General features: G+C 48.4%; 1 non-coding gene across 1 annotated transcript; it reads right to left on the bottom strand.

Annotated features, from left to right (window-relative positions):
• Window positions 1-14,989: 14,989 nt before the first annotated feature.
• Window positions 14,990-15,096, bottom strand: LOC132489714 (U6 spliceosomal RNA). Its single transcript, XR_009532097.1, has one exon. It is a non-coding gene; the product is annotated as a U6 spliceosomal RNA (small nuclear RNA).
• Between the last annotated feature and the right edge of the window lie 684 nt (window positions 15,097-15,780).

Genomic DNA, 15,780 nt, shown 5'->3' with positions numbered 1-15,780 from the left:
GCACCTCTCCATGTGTCTGAACAAGTCCTGGGCTGGACTCCCTATGTGGTCACAGGGCGGCAGAAGCAGGTCCAGGCATCATATTCAGGTACAAAGTTCTGAGGCAGGAAGTGGCCATCTGTCCCTTAGGTCTCTTTATAAGGCCAAGGAGAACTGTCCCAGGAGTCCCCAGCAGGGACAAGTTTCCCACCCCTGGCCTGCCCCTCCCCCAAGTGACTTCCCCGACCCCAGTCCAGAGGCCCTTGACCCAGCCCTGCAAATCCCAGGAAAACTGGGTTGAGGCTCCCCCTGTAAGGACTGGGTCCAAAGGAGATTCTCTTCCTGCTGCCGGGACTCAATGGCTTCCCACAAATTGACATAACAAGGCCTGAGGTATCATTGTGGTGGCTCATTTAGAGCCTCATTTAGATGGAGACTGACCACAAAGAACAGACAGGTTTGGTGGACCTTTGCATGTAACAGCTGCTTACCACCTGATTTTATGGCGTTAAACCAAGTGGCCTGATTGGAATCGTCCTTTCAGGCCCTTTTGCCCAGCTGAAAAGGCAATGAATGGGGCTTCCCTGGTGGCGCAGTGGTTAAGAATCTGCCTGCCAATGCAGGAGACACGGGTTCGAGCCCTGGTCCGGTAGGATTCCACATGCCGCAGAGCAACTAAGCCCATGCACCAGAACTACTGAGCCTGTGCTCTAGAGCCTGTGAGCCACAACTACTGAGCCCGTGTGCCCTAGAGCCCAGGCTCTGCAACAAGAGAAGCCACTGCAGTGAGAAGCCCGTGCACCACAACAAAGAGTATCCCCCGCTCACTGCAACTAGAGAAAGCCCGCGTGCAGCAACGAAGACCCAACGCAGCCAAAAATAAAGAAATAAATAAATGAATGAATTTTTTAAAAAGGCAGTGAATGGGATTTTTCTGCTGAGGGGCCTACATGGAGGGCATCTGAGAGGATCTGGCCAAGGAAAGCAGCTGTTGAGTCCTTCAGGAGGTTAGGGGGGTGCATTGATGGGTCCTGGTCCATGGACTTACGGCCAGAAAGTGTGCCTCTTCTTTCATAGGTCTCCTAAAATCGTCTTTCACAAAGCCACTTCCAAAGCTATGCCACCATCAGGAAAGCTGACTGAGCTGTTTTTCATCCTTTATGTGACTGATATCAGAGGCACAGATCAGAACACTGGTGGGATGCTACATTCTGGCACTTCCTGCCAAACTTTGCCTATGACACATGGATGGGTGTTTAGGTGTGATCTAAAAAATCTGGTGGAAAGAGCCCTGCGGCCATACGGTATTTGGGGACCATAAGCTTGCCAGGTGTAGCTGATACTGCTCGCTGCCCACTCGACATGCAATTCTCGTCCACCCCCCTCCCCTCTGGATTCAGAACACGCATCTGTCCTCCTTCACTCAGCTTTGGGTTTCAAGGGGTGTTCATCTGAGCCCCAGCCCAAGGGGAAAATCCTGATAGGTCCAAGTCAATCATGGGTTTCCAAACCCTTTGTTGGTGATGTGTGTGGATACAGGCATATGGCATATTTTGGGCCAAAAAGACTTGAGAGAACATTTGCTGGGGACTCCTGGGGCAGTTATAAAGATGTAAAGGAGAGATGACCCCTTCCTGACTCACACTCCATCCTAGAGATTTCCTGCCCCTCAGGAAAAGAGAAAGAGACTTTTCTATTCATCTCATGGAATCATCCTAACTGCCAATGATATGACCGTCCTGCCCTCAACCCCGCCCCACCAGTTTACATTTAAGGAGCCTGAGGTTCAGACAGGAAGAGAGGTATACCCAGTTCACACTGCCACTGAATGAATTCAGAGCCCATGCGAGTCTTGAGGGAACGGGACATGAGAGACAATCACATGATGGAAGAGGAAGGTCAAGGGAGACCTGGATGGCTACTTGGGAGGGCAGGCTGAGTGGTCCCCGAAGGAGAGGATAGCCTGGGGGCACAAGAGTTAGCAGGAGGCATTGCACTGGAAAGACAGAGGGGCAAGGAGGTAAATGGCGCCCTCCGATGTTGTTTTCTGGGAAAACATGGCACCACCAAGGCTGAGCTCTCTCGAGAGCAGCAGAGCTAGCTGGCTGGGATGGCAGACAGGCGAGGAAGGGTTCTCGGGAAGCAGGAAAGCACTAGGGGATGCTGGGGAGTGGGCGGAGTCTGGGTTGCAGTTACCTGCGGATGGGGGATGCAGTACTGGGAGGGGGAGGGGAGTCATGGCCAGGAGGAAGCCAGGCATGGTCAGGAAGATAAAAGCATGCATCAGATTTAAGGAGTGAGACAAGGATGGACTGGGGAAAGGAACAGTGAATTGGAGGCCCAGTTGAGGAAGAGTTGGGCCAGCCAAGAGGTGAAGGCTGGTCACGGGGTGCGTGGAGGCTGCTTGAAATCCCCTCAGTACCCTGAGCAGCTGGGCCTGAGGATGCTGCATGAATCAGTGAGGACCTGGGCAGCTCACAGAGGAGGGTCCCCTTTGCATGTTTAATTTGAAGAGGTCTCATGATCTAGGGATCCAATTCTCCATTTTATAGCCAACTCTGGGGGTGTGGGGGTGGGCAATGGGGCAGGATCCCAGGGGGTCCCCCCCACGTGGAGATTCCACATATGTACAGACGTGAGCCTGTGCTGAACCCATCCCTTCCCCCACGTGGGAACTCTAGGGAAACCTGGTGGGGTCTCTGGGCCTAAGAAGGTAGGCTTCCCTTATGATTGAAGCGAAACAAGGAACCTCTGGGCCAGATGGAAACTCAGTTCCTTTTCTGGCATGGCCAAGGGACACCTTTAATTGCAAATTTCAAGACCAGCCCTTGATGGAAATTGCAACGGAGGCCAAGGCCGTACGGGAACATTTCTTGATGGAAATGAGCATCTGTTTTCTATAAGAAATGCAAATGATGCTTGATTGTGCCTTCAGAGGGATGTGTTCCGCCCCCAGCACGTTGCCCACAGGCAGGGTAATCTGGTTGCCCTTCAAAGTCCTCAGCTCCTACCCACGAGACTGAGGCAGCACAAACCACACTGGACCAGGCAGCGGCCTCTGTTGATGGTCCATCCAAATACTCAGGGTACAGAAGGGGACCAGTGCCTGCTGGGTTCCTACCACGTTCCAGGTTCTGGGCAAGGCGTTACTGTTTCATTTAATGTGGGCAACCCCCCCTGTGGGATCTGCTGCTTTACAGACAAGGAATCCAAAACTCAGAAAATTTATGTAGTTTGCGTGATGTCATATACTATGTGCTGGGACAGAAGCACAGGAAGGACTGACGGTGTGCAAAGCCCCACAGTGTGCTCTAATATTTACTGAGTGCCTAGGTCATGTCTTTAGCAAACGTTCTCTTATTCTGTCTGTCTCTCTCCCTTCCCACTTTCCTGTGAATGGCTGAATAAAGGGGGTCTGCAGAGGCAAGCGGTATTCCTTCATAATGAACACCTCATTTCCTTCCCAAAACATTAGAGATGTCTTACACAAAGAGCACTACCATAGGACAGGCAAAATGAAATAGAAAAGGGTTAAGACAAAGCAGCCATTCCCTGCAGGAAGATGAGGGATAAGAATTTCTGCATTATCATCACCATCATTAGATTTGATGGCACTGGAGTCAAGAATACTAACCTGTACTTAGCCTGTACTTCACAGGCTCCAAGGAGCTCATGGGACAGCTCAGCACAAGTCCGGGCTCCGGAGTGAGCTCATCTGTGAAATGGGATGATAGGTCCTATCTCAGGGGTTTGCTGCCAGAGTTAATGTGCTCATGTTTTTAGAAGAGCATCTGGCCCATGGTAAGTGCTTAATAAACACTAGCTGTTATTACTTTTCAAGATCTTACAGTTAGCCCTGCTCAGGGTTTGAAAACTCCCTGGAGGTCCTGGGGTGCGGTGTGGTTACTGCTCTTGCTTCTGCAACCAGAGACACCAGAGCTTTTATCTTTTACACACAGCAAGATAGGCTGCCTACAAGAGATTTGAAAACTACCTTGGATTATAGGGGTCATATAACCTCTTTGAGCGCCCAGAAACAGTAGGGAATTTTTCTTACTTAGGCAGTGTTATGGGCTGAATTGTATCCCCCCCCCAAATTCATATGTTGAAGCTTTAACCCCCAGCATCTCAGAATGTGACCGTATTTGAAGATGAGGTTTTTAAAGAGGTGATTAAGTTAAAATGAAGCTATTAGGGTGGACCCCAATCCAATAGGACTGGTATCCTGGAAGAGACACCAGGGACGATTGTGCACGGGGGTGACTACGTGAAGAAGCAACAAGAAGGAGGCCGTCTGCAAGCCAAGGAGGGAGAACTCAGAGGAAACCAAACGGCCAATGCCTTGATCTTGGACTTGTAGCCTCCAGAACGGTGAGAAATGAATGTCTGTTGCTTCAGCCACCCAGTCTGTGGTATTTTTTCTGTGACAGCCTTAGCACACTAAGCCATAGTACATCTTCAATACCTAGAAGATGTCTGGCACGAAGTAGATGCTCAATTAATCCACGCCGAATTGGATGCAACCTCATTTTCCTTTTCTATGAAATGCAAAAGGGCTCCTGTGTTCCAGGACTCGTGACCTCTATAAGAGAGACACCCTCCAGGAAAGTGTCTCATGCACATTCAGAGTCTCTGTGCAGATGCTCTGGAAAGTGGGTGCGAGACCCTCGATTGCTCCACTGTCCTGGGTTCTTCTCTACCCCCTACCCTCCCACCTTGGGCATGTTGCCTGGCCGAGGAGAGGAAACCAAGTCTTTCAGGAAAACTAGACCCTGGTTGTGGCAAGGAAGCCAGAGGGAGTGGCAGGTGGGTCAGGAGGAGAGAGGAAGGGGCCAGTGTGCTCAGAGCGGGTAAATGGGAGCAGAACCTCCAGCTGGCTCTCAGGAGGACGGGCAGATGTCCCTGGCTGGTGCAAAATGTGATCACGCTAAAACAAGGGACTTTGTAGCAGCGGCTCCCCACCTCCCCAGCTTCATCCCACTGGCCACAGTTGGCGGGAGAAGAAATCATGGCGTTGAGGTTACTGCTCGTGATGCTACTCAAGGGTTTTCCTGGAGCTTTGAAGACTCTGTACTCAGAATGTCATTCCCCAGGGACTTCCCTGGTGGCACAGTGGTTGGGAATCCACCTGCCAATGCAGGGGACACGGGTTTGAGCCCTGGTCTTGGAAGATCCCACATGCCACGGAGCAACTAAGCCCGCGTGCTACAACTACTGAGCCTGCGCTCTAGAGCCCGCGAGCCACAACTACTGAAGCGCGCGCCTAGAGCCCGTGCTCCACAACAGGAGAAGCCACCACAATGAGAAGCGTGTGCACCGCAATGAAGAGTAGCCCCCACTCACCACAGCTAGAGAAAGCCCGTGTGCAGCAACGAAGACCCAACGCAGCTAAAAATAAAGAAATAAATTAATTAATTAAAAAAGAAAAGAATGTCATTCCCCAGAGGAAGGTTGTGGGGATGTTGGAGGTCAGGGTGGATTGGATACATAGACCTCTCCTCCCCTTGTTTGTCCTGAGAAAGGGAATGCTTCTGTCTTACAGATGAAACAACCCAGGCTCAGAGACGTTAAGTGACTTGTCTAGGTCACGCAGCTAGGAATTTCAACCAAGTCTGGATGAAATCAAAGTCTGGGCATTTTTTTCTGGACACAACACAGCATTGTCTGCTCTCAGACCCACAGGTTTGTATTCTGTTTATCAGGCTCTCCCTTCATGGATAAAAACCACTTATAGAGTGAAGGCAAACCCACTTCCTCCATCCTCATGGTCTGCTCTGGGGCTCCCTGGACTGCCTCATCATGTGGGTTCTAGGCATTGAGCTCCCCGGCCCCAGACAGCAGAGATTCGGAGAAATACAGAACTCATGGGCCACGGGGACTCATCTGTCCACCTGTCCGTGATGGTGAAATGGGGCCACATTTACGCTGATGCCCAAATGACAGAGGCCTCAGGCCGCTTATCTCCCCAAACAAGAGTGTTATCTGCTCTCTTCGCCCCGCCCCATCCAAGTGCCACCGATCATTTTGGGGAGACTCAAAGGGAGCTTCACTGGGGCCAAGGCTGTCGGGGCACCGCCAGTCAGTGTCCACCCCTTTTTCCTTTCCTATTCTGGTTTCCACTTGCCCAATCCTTGCAGCTTTCCTGCTGTGAATTATTAATCATGTTATGGTTATAAGCACGTTATTACTAATCATGAAAGCGGACCACCTGAACAGTGAGGTTTGTGCCAATGTCTGTGCCATTGGGGCTCATCCACTGCCTGGAAGGTCCTCGTTCATTGGCAGAATCTCACAATGACTCTCACGGGGATACTTGGAGCTCCCACCTCAAAGGTCTTGTCCAGAGGGCTAGGTGGGCACAGGTGCTCTGCCATTCTCCCATTAACCTCCAACCTCCTGATGGCATCTAGCTACAATCACACTCCCTCCCATGGCTGATCAGTGGATACAAAGAAATCTTAGGGGACACATTGTTATGGTCTACACAGGTCTCCAGAATGACTTTTAATTGCACATTCCTATCAGTACCTCTAAGAATCATGTACCCCTCCAAGATGCAAATCTGTTTATTCATGTGTCACATACACATAGCACTGCATTTATATATAACATGCATTAAAACCATGCACAAAGTAGAAATGTACAAGGATGATGTTTCTTCATAAATTAGAAACATTTATGTATTTCTGTGCTATGTCCATGAAAACCATCTGTAAAAATAGAAATGTAAAGGGAAGATGTAGAATAAATAAAAAGAAGTTCTTATCTTTTCTTCCCCCACACTCCCCATGCATCTGTTCCCCTCTGAACCCCAGGTACATGCACCTCATTTTAGAGATTACACTCTGTCCACATCTGCACGCTTACCAGAAGCCCATGTCACATGCACGATTCACTCGAGCTGCTGCTGCTCTCTGTTTTATGCATCAGATCAGAAGTCAGGCTCCAAGAGGCTGAGCCCTTTGGGACCCAGTGAGGAAGTTTGGAGCCTGAGGTTGACTCCTGCTCAAGTTGCTCTAACAAAATAGCTTAGACCAGGTGGCTTAAAGAACAGACATTTATTTCCCTCACTTCCGGAGGCTGCAAGTCCAAGATCAAGGTGCCAGCAGGGCTGGTTTCTGCTGAGGCTTTTCTCCTTGGCTTGTAGACAGCTGCCATCCCACTGTGTCCTCACATGGGCTTTTCTCTGTGCCTGTGCATCCCAGGTGTCTCTCCATCTTATAAGGACACCAGTCAGATTGGATTAGGGCCCCACCATTATGGCCTCATTTAACCTTATTACCTCTTTAAAGACCCCGTCTCCGAATACAGTCACATTCTAAGGTACTGGGGGTCAGGGCTTTGATGTATGAATCTAGGGGCCAGTTCAGTCCACAACAACTCCTAAGCCTGTGTTCTCTGAATCACTAGGCTGCCCTGCTTGACTGGTCTGGGTGTGTGACCTGGGAGCACTCACCCAGAGGGTAAGCTTGCTCTGACCCCCCAGGGGACAGCTCCAGCAGCATCTCCATGCTCCCAGTGGGAGCTCCTTCATGCCCACTTCCAGGATGCTGCTCCACCAGTTCTTCTGCCTGGGATGCCCTTCCCTCTGTTCTCAACAGCCCCCTTCCACCCCACCTCCCCCATCTCCACCTATCAGTGTCCTACCTGTCCTTCCAGCAGACTCAAGTGCTTCTCCTCCATGAAGCCACCCATAGAGAAGCAGGCTGAGTCCTGCACCGGGATGCCCAGCTGAGAGGATGAGGAGAAGGATGGTGTTGAAAGCCAGCTTGCTCCTTGTTTGCCAAACCCTGGGGCTGTTACGCAGTCCATCCTCCTGCGTGGCTTGCTGCACGACAGGCCGATCAATTGAGAGATGACTTGCTGGGGCAAGGAATGGCGACTTTATTTGGAAAGCCAACTGACTGAGAAGATGGCACACTAGTGTCCCAAAGAGCCATCTTCCCTAAGTTAGAATTCAGGCTTCTTTTATACTAAAAGGGGAGGAGGGGAAAAGTCCTGGTTCCAATGAGACTCCGGATGGGAAGGAGGGTTTGTGTTCATTTCCTCCCACCTACAGCCAGTCACAGGTGGGCCTGGTCAGGAGGTTTCCTGGGAGTCAGACAAAGGTATTTTAGCTTAACACGCATTACCTGGGAGGCAGTGGTTCCCAGAGATGGCCTATTATGTATAATTCAAGCTTGTAGGCAACACCCCTGTAATAGAGTACAAAGGTTCTTCCCTATCACAGACCCAGGGTGCTGGGCCTGTCAAGGTGGACTAATTCCAATGTGCACCAAGACTCCTATGGGCTAGGAGGGCCCTGAAACCTTGCAAGAAATGATTTTTCTCTCTTTTTTCATTTCCATAAAATTTTATGGCACCTCTTATACACAGCTGTATCATAGGTGTTTTGCACTTGAATCATCTTCCTGTCTAGGTGAGTTCTGAGCATGCAGGGATTCTATTTGTCTTATCCGTGTCAGTACAGTAAGTCTTTTCCCTGTGTCTAGTCCAGGAAGACCCCTACATACGAACCTTCAAGCTGTGAACTTTCAAAGATGCGAACGTGCATTCCATCAGCGTCAGGCATGAGTGACATTGCAGCTTGCCCTCCGTCTCCTATTGCTGACGACCCTTCAGCTCTACCATCTCCCACCTCCTCCCCCTCCTACAGTCAGCAACTCTTCTCACCTGTTCACTTGATGCCAGCCCCTGGATGCCAGCTGTTGTACTGTACTACTGTACCTTTCAAGGTATTGTACTGTAAGATTCAATGCGTTTATTTTTTTGTGTGTGTTTAGTTTTTATGTATTAGTTGTGTGAAAAGTATTAGAAACCTATTACAGTTCAAGAGCCAATCTTGTTAGTTGGGTACCTAGGCTAACTGTGTTGGATTTATGAACAAATTGGACTTACAAACACACTCTTGTAACGGAACTCGTTCGTATGTAGGGGACTTACTATACTCTGTCATTCATTCACTCACCCACTCTATACATATTCTTGAAACTCAATTGTGTTAATTCAATTCAAGTTTGTTGAATGAACGGGTGAGTGAAATGTTTCCTCTGGAGCACGTGTTCTTCCCGTGTCCCGCCTCCCCAATCCTACCTGCTCTTCCAACCTGGTCTCCAGGATTAGACCCCTCCCATAGAGCTGGCCTTAGGTGTGGGCGGGCAGGCATCTTCTGAGGTGAATGAACGTGGCCATGCCCAGAGGCTCCTCTGGCCTCTTCGTGACCCTCAGGTGCAGGCTTTCCCCAAGCTGACCCGCCCTCCTCTAGGAGCACTCCGTCCCAATGCTCCACCCACCCTTCCCACCTCCTAGGGTAGGCAGTTTGGAGCAGGTGAGCTACATAAAGCCTATACAGTCCCTTGTTCCTTCAGAGGGTGGGCAGAAGCTTGTGGGAGTGGGAGCCACCCCTTAAAGAAAAGAAATAGGCAGAGACGTCTTGGGCTGGGATCCTGGCAAGGAACAGATGCACCTCAGCTATGACTGGGAGTTACTAGGAACTACCCCCAGCTGCTAGCCTTGGGGTGGGGGTCGGGGGTTGGGGGGGGAGAGAAAGGTGGGGAGGGGGGGAGGGGGGAGAGAAGGAGAGAGGAGAATTGCACTCTGAGTTAAGAGAAGTGTGTTAAAAGTCCCCCATCACTCCCACCCTCCTCCCCCAAACCAAACAAAAAACAAACCAATAAGGAAATTGATTTTGTTCAAGCCATTGCAATAGGTAGAGTACCCCAGATCCAAAGAGAGTAGAAAAGTCCCTTAAACTTGTCTAGGAAGGAGCAGCCAATTTATCCATGGGGTAATTGTACAATCGGTGTTGTGATCGGGGGGAGTGTCAGTCAACCAGACAGGAAATGTTCACTTCTGTGTCTAGCTAGTTTCAGGGGGACCAATAGTTTGGGCAATCACTTCTGAGACAAAGAACAGGAGGTTGGAGGGACTGTGTCTGGCCTCATCACAGGTAATTAGGGGGGTGTCTGTGAGTCTCATGAGGAGTCATGGGAGAGAGTGGACCGCAAGTCTTATCTAAGTCACATGGGGAAGGTGGTCCTTTGTGGTAAGCTGTTTCCCAGAATGCCAAAGGATAGGCGGACTTTGGAACACATGGGTTTGGGGGGTTTCTTCACCATCTTTGTTTGTTGGAAGAACAGGGCTTGGGTAAATTTCAAATTGTTAAATTCTCTCAGTGACCTTGCCTGATGGGTGTTATCAGACTAATTTTATAACAGGCTTGGTAAGATTGAATAAGACCCCCTAGATCTCTTCTCAGAAGTGCTGGGAAATCACTCTAACTGGGAAGAAGTAGGGGTGGGAAAACTTAGGTCTCAAGACACCAGTGGTCTGAGGGATTCTTTTCTCTCTGCTTCTGAGGAGAGGGTGCTGGTTGGGGGGAAAGTTCTGTGTGGTGTTGGAGATGGGGAGGGGAGGGTGTTATTAGGAGCAGACTATGAAAGAGGGAATTTGTAGACATGATGGCTTAGGTTGACTTATCTGCACATTTGTTTGAATTCTCCATTGACTTCACACTCTGTAGCCTTTTCCTTCATTAGCAAATAATTTTACCAAGAGGTGGAGTGAAATTTCTGTGCAAGAAATCATTTCTTGCCAAAGGAGCTGTAAAAAATTAATAAACAGAAACCTCAATTAAAATAGAGTCAGGAGAGCAGAGGGGAGAGCTCTCAGGCTCTGCGAAGAGGAAAGAACTCACTCTTCTTGCCTGCAGGAGCACAGCCAATGAGAGACAGTCACAACTCAGTCAATGAAAAGCCACAGACTCTGTTTACAGCCCTCCCACTTCCCTTTCCCTCTATAAAAGAGTGCTCCTGGGCTTCCCTGGTGGCGCAGTGGTTGAGAGTCCGCCTGCCGATTCAAGGGACACGGGTTCGTGCCCCGGTCCGGGAAGATCCCACGTGCCGCGGAGCGGCTGGGCCCGTGAGCCATGGCTGCTGAGCCTGCGTGTCTGGAGCCTGTGCTCCGCAACGGGAGAGGCCACAACAGTGAGAGGCCCGCGTACTGCAAAAGAAAAAAAAAAAACAAAAGAGAGCATGGACGTATATTTGTTTATGCAGTGTAGTGTTTCTGTGTACCTCAGCTGAAAACTAGGCATTGTGTGGAGCACAGCCACCTGGGTTAGGTGATTCTGATTCTATGGGGTTCTTCACCTTTCATGGCCTGTGGGCTATTTTGTATCTCCACAGCTGATAACAATGCAAAGAATTCTTTATAGACATGCAACTAAATTCTGTCTGGCGGAGGTTCATTTGACTAGCTCCTCCCCAGTGGAAAAAGCCACTTTTGTGTTCATTTGTAAATCCATTTCAGTATTCCTCCTCTTTTTTTTTTTTTTTTTTTTTTTGCAGTACGCGGGCCTCTCACTGTTGTGGCCTCTCCCATTGCGGAGCACAGGCTCCAGACATGCAGGCTCAGCGGCCATGGCTCATGGACCCAGCCACTCCGCGGCATGGGGATCTTCCTGGACCGGGGCATGAACCCGTGTCCCCTGCATCGGCAGGCGGACTCTCAACCACTGCGCCACCAGGGAAGCCCATTCCTCCTCTTTTGTAACCTCTTAATTCTTCCCTCGTTAATAACGAATTAAGTAAAAATTGTAACGTGTTCATTTTATATATGTTGGAGAGTCATAATTTCATCTTTAAAAAATTATCCTTTAACCATTGAAAGTTACTTGTGATCATTATTAAATAAGAAAAACAAGTTACAAATAGTGTAGCAAATAGTGTATCTTATATCGTTCAAAGAAAAATGGCATGTTTTAATTGATGCACAGAAATAAAAAGTTCAGTGCAGTACACACCAAAATGTAGGAGTGTTTATCTCAGGATGGGTTCATGGCTGAATTTAATTGTCTTCATGCTCATCTTATTGCTTAGGCTTAACACGTACTATTGTGAATAAAAGTATGTAAACACCAAAGAAGCATTAATCAAAATCTGGGACGTACCAGCCTTTCTAACCAAATTCCTGTGGGATTCAGATCTCCCCTTCTCCCAATCTGGCAAGTCTAAAGTCAGGAGGTAACTTTTCTGGCATAACCCTGCTTCCCTTCTAGGGGAGGATAAGGTGGCTGACATTTAAGAAGCCCCAAGGAACATTTAGGGCTGGGGCTCCCTGCTGGGCTACATGCCCAGAGGCTCTGGGTTGGTCTGTTGGGTGGGGACATGGGGTAGAGGCTTCTCAAGATAATATTTGAGACGTTTAGGCTGTGCCTATGCAATAAAGAAAATCTGAGGAAACTACTGGTTTGTATAGAGTGGCTTTGAGTGATTAGGATTGAAAAATACCGAGGGATTGATAATTCATGCCTGACTCTCTGGTGGCTAGGGTAACAGATAGTCTCAGAAAGTGCTGCTATTAGAGGGAGCTGTGGATGGTTTGAGCTGAGGAAGGGTTCAAGGTTAACACTCCCCACCCCCTTCCCCAGTCCCACAGGAAGAAGCTGGTGGGCAGATCTGCATGGGGTGGGCAGTTTCCTTGTAGCTGCTGGGTGAGGTCGCCGGAAGCCACCACGAGGTGCTATCTCAGCCCAGGGGACACAGCTACTCTGAGTCCCTTTGCTGGAGAGGGGTTGGGTAGGGAGGAAAGTTGTCCCCCGAAAAGCTGCTCTCCCCTCGGAGAACCAGGAATTCCCTGGGCAGTCTCTAGCAGGAGTGAAATGTAGATCCTTTGCACTTCAACTCCTGTTCTATTTTCAGACTGATTCATAACTAAAACATGAAACAAATGATGGAAGGCATGGAGCACTGTCTGACACTTGCTGAACGCGCGTTACTTTCTTCCCTCCCTCCTTCTCTTCTTCATCAGAGGCTGCGGGGCCAGACTGTAGGCGCTGACTCTCAGACTGTCCTGTCTGAAGGGCTGTTTTCTGCAGGTAATTACAGGCGGCGGGTCCCTGGGCTGATTCTGCTCGAGGGAAGGAACCTGGCTTCCTGCCGCGCTGTCCACGCTGCCTTTCGAGCTCAGGACCCCACGAACCCTCCCTCTGGCGGCGACAGCCCCGCATGTTCTCAAGCGGCCAAGGCTCCGCCCCGCCGGGGCTTCACTGCAAAACTTCCTTCCTGACGCCTGGTCACTGTCACCGCACAGTGGACACACGTCCCGCTTTGGACCGAATTACTCGGCAGGACTGCAAGGTGACTTGCTAACGCCATCAGACAAGAAAGGAGAGCATGTGAAGCTGGAGAGGGAGGGGAGAAGCATTTGCAAATTCCTTAAAATACAAGTGGTACCTCTCCCCCATTCCTCAAAATTTTGTTACGAAAAGTTTTAAAGATACCTAAAAGTTCAAAGAATTTTACAGTGAACAGACATATCTATCACCCAGATTTGTCCATTAACATTTTATTCGACTTGTTTCATCACATACCTACCCATCACCCACCCTCTCTCTCCACCCATCAGAACAGCTTATTTTTCGGATGCATTTCAAAGTAGGTTGCAGACACTTCCCTCTAAACATCTCAGCCCTCAGTTTTTAAAGAAACACATGGAAGAGGTTGATAATATTTATTTTCCTGCGCAGTACATTTCTATTTTCATGTTTTGATCTTATAACCCTGTGAATGAGTTATTTGTTCATTAAACTGAGATATAATTGACGTATAACATTATTTTAGTTTCAGGTGCACAACATTATGCTTTGGCATTTGTGTATTTGTATATATTGTGGAATAATCACCATCCTAAGTCTAGTTATCATCCATTACCACACGTAGTGGTAACTTTTTTTTTCTTGTGATGAGAACTTTTGAGATCTATTCTGGTAGCAACTTTCAAATATACAATGAGGTAGGAAGTTTTAATGCCATTTTACAGGTGTGGAAACTGAGGGTCAAGATGGGTGAGTAATTTGATGGAGCTGTGATTCAATCTGTGTCTTTCACAGCAGATGTCCTCCCCTCCCTAATTTTGATGGCTTCACATTTTACTTGGAATAAAAGCAGAACTTCTCATGCACACGGCCATCCAGGACCCTGCACTGTCTGTCCCCTCCCTCCCTCACCAAAGCAGTCCAGTCTGCTTGGAGATGCATTCCCAGACCGCCCTGTCTGAAGTTACCTCCCCTAGGGATGTTTTATTATCATCATATTTTATTTCTTTCTTAACACGTTTCACAATTAGGAATTACCTTGTTTTTACATTTGTTTGCTCATTATCTGATTCTCCGAGGAATGTAAGGATCTCCAGTACCTAGAACTGGGCCCAGAATGAGTCAGCGCTGAAGGAATATATTCATTAAGTGGATGACTGTAGAATTCTGCTCGGCTCACTTAGTTGCTAAGTCTCTAAGATATGAGATCTTGGGACATTAGGGTGTCAGGTCTACAAGCACTGCTGCCATCTTGCTTCTGGTCTGAAGAAAGAGCTAGCCCAGGGAAGGGTAGACCCGAGCAGGAGGCCTGACTAGACCTCCTGGTCCCCACTGTCCTTCAGGACTTGCAGTTTTGTGAGAGTATTTTCAGTTATTTGCAGCTGAAGTCATCGTTTGCCGTTAGCTGACCACTTACCATGTACCCTCACTTTGCTTAGCATTTTAGAAATAGTATTTCTAGGCTTTGTAACATTGGAGGCTGGCATTAGCCCCAAGGGTTCCCTTGTGACAATTAGTAGCAGAGACCCCCTCTGAGCAGACGTAGCCGTGGGTCCCACTCACCTCCGCCCAGGATGTCCCTGGTGAAGGCGCAGCCTGAACCCCATTACAAGGTAGCATAGGTGCCATTGCTCCCGTTTTGCAGTGAGGAGACCCAGGCCCAGAGCAGAAGTGACTTGCCCAACGTCACATGGTTTAGCCACAGGCAGAGCTGGGAATCAAACCATGTCTTTCAAAAGCTCATACCAACTTTTAAAAACAATGTTTAGTTTTGACTTTAAATGACACATTTGAATAGAATGAAATAAAACCAAAAAATAAACATTTAAAATTGAGCTGTGTTGGTGGATTCTTTCCTCAGGCAAAGCCTACGGAAATGTTTTCAGTATTTTTTTTTTTGGCTTCGACAATAGCCAAAATATGGAATGTGTCATAGATGTGCGTGTCACTCTTGCACAGGGGCCGTGATGATGTTCCTTGTATAGTTCCAATTTTAGTATATGTGTAGCTGAAGCGAACACAGTATGGGCTTTTTTAAAAAGGCTTATTGAGATATAAGTCACACACCATACAGCTTACTCATTCCAAGGGTACAATTCAATGGCTTTTGGTATATACACAGAGTTGTGCAACCACCACCGTAGTGAATTTTAGAATTTTAGAATTTCATCACTCCAAAAATAAACTTTGTACCACTTAGCCCAGTCTTCCCTCCCCCTGGTCCCTGGCAACCACTAATCTGCTGTCTCTACAGAGTTGCCTGCTCTGGACATTTCACGTAAATGGGGTCACACACCACGTGGTCCTTTGTGACTGGCATCCTTCACATAGCATAAGGATGTCAAGTTCATCTATGTGTAGCTTGTACCCATACTTCATTCCTTATCATGGCTGAATAATATTCTACTGTATGGGTATATCACATCTTATCTATTCATTCACTGGTTAGTGGGCATTTTGTGTGTTTCCACTCTTTTGGCTGTTATGAATAATGTTGCTATGAACATTCATGCCCAAGTTTCTGTACGGACATATGTTTTCATTTCTCTTGGGTACATACCTAGGAGTGAAATTGTTGGATCATATGATAAATCTGTGTTTAATCATCTCAGGAACGTCCAGATGGTTTTCCAAAGTGGCTTCACCTTTGTATGTTCTCACCAGCAGTGTCTCAGGGTTCCAGTTTCTCCACATCCTCACCAACA

This window comes from Mesoplodon densirostris, chromosome 4 (genome assembly GCF_025265405.1).
Source record: "Mesoplodon densirostris isolate mMesDen1 chromosome 4, mMesDen1 primary haplotype, whole genome shotgun sequence".
NCBI classification, from domain to species: domain Eukaryota; kingdom Metazoa; phylum Chordata; class Mammalia; order Artiodactyla; family Ziphiidae; genus Mesoplodon; species Mesoplodon densirostris.
The sequence above is the reverse complement of the archived record's forward strand: the minus strand, read 5'-3'. Positions and strand labels throughout refer to the sequence as shown.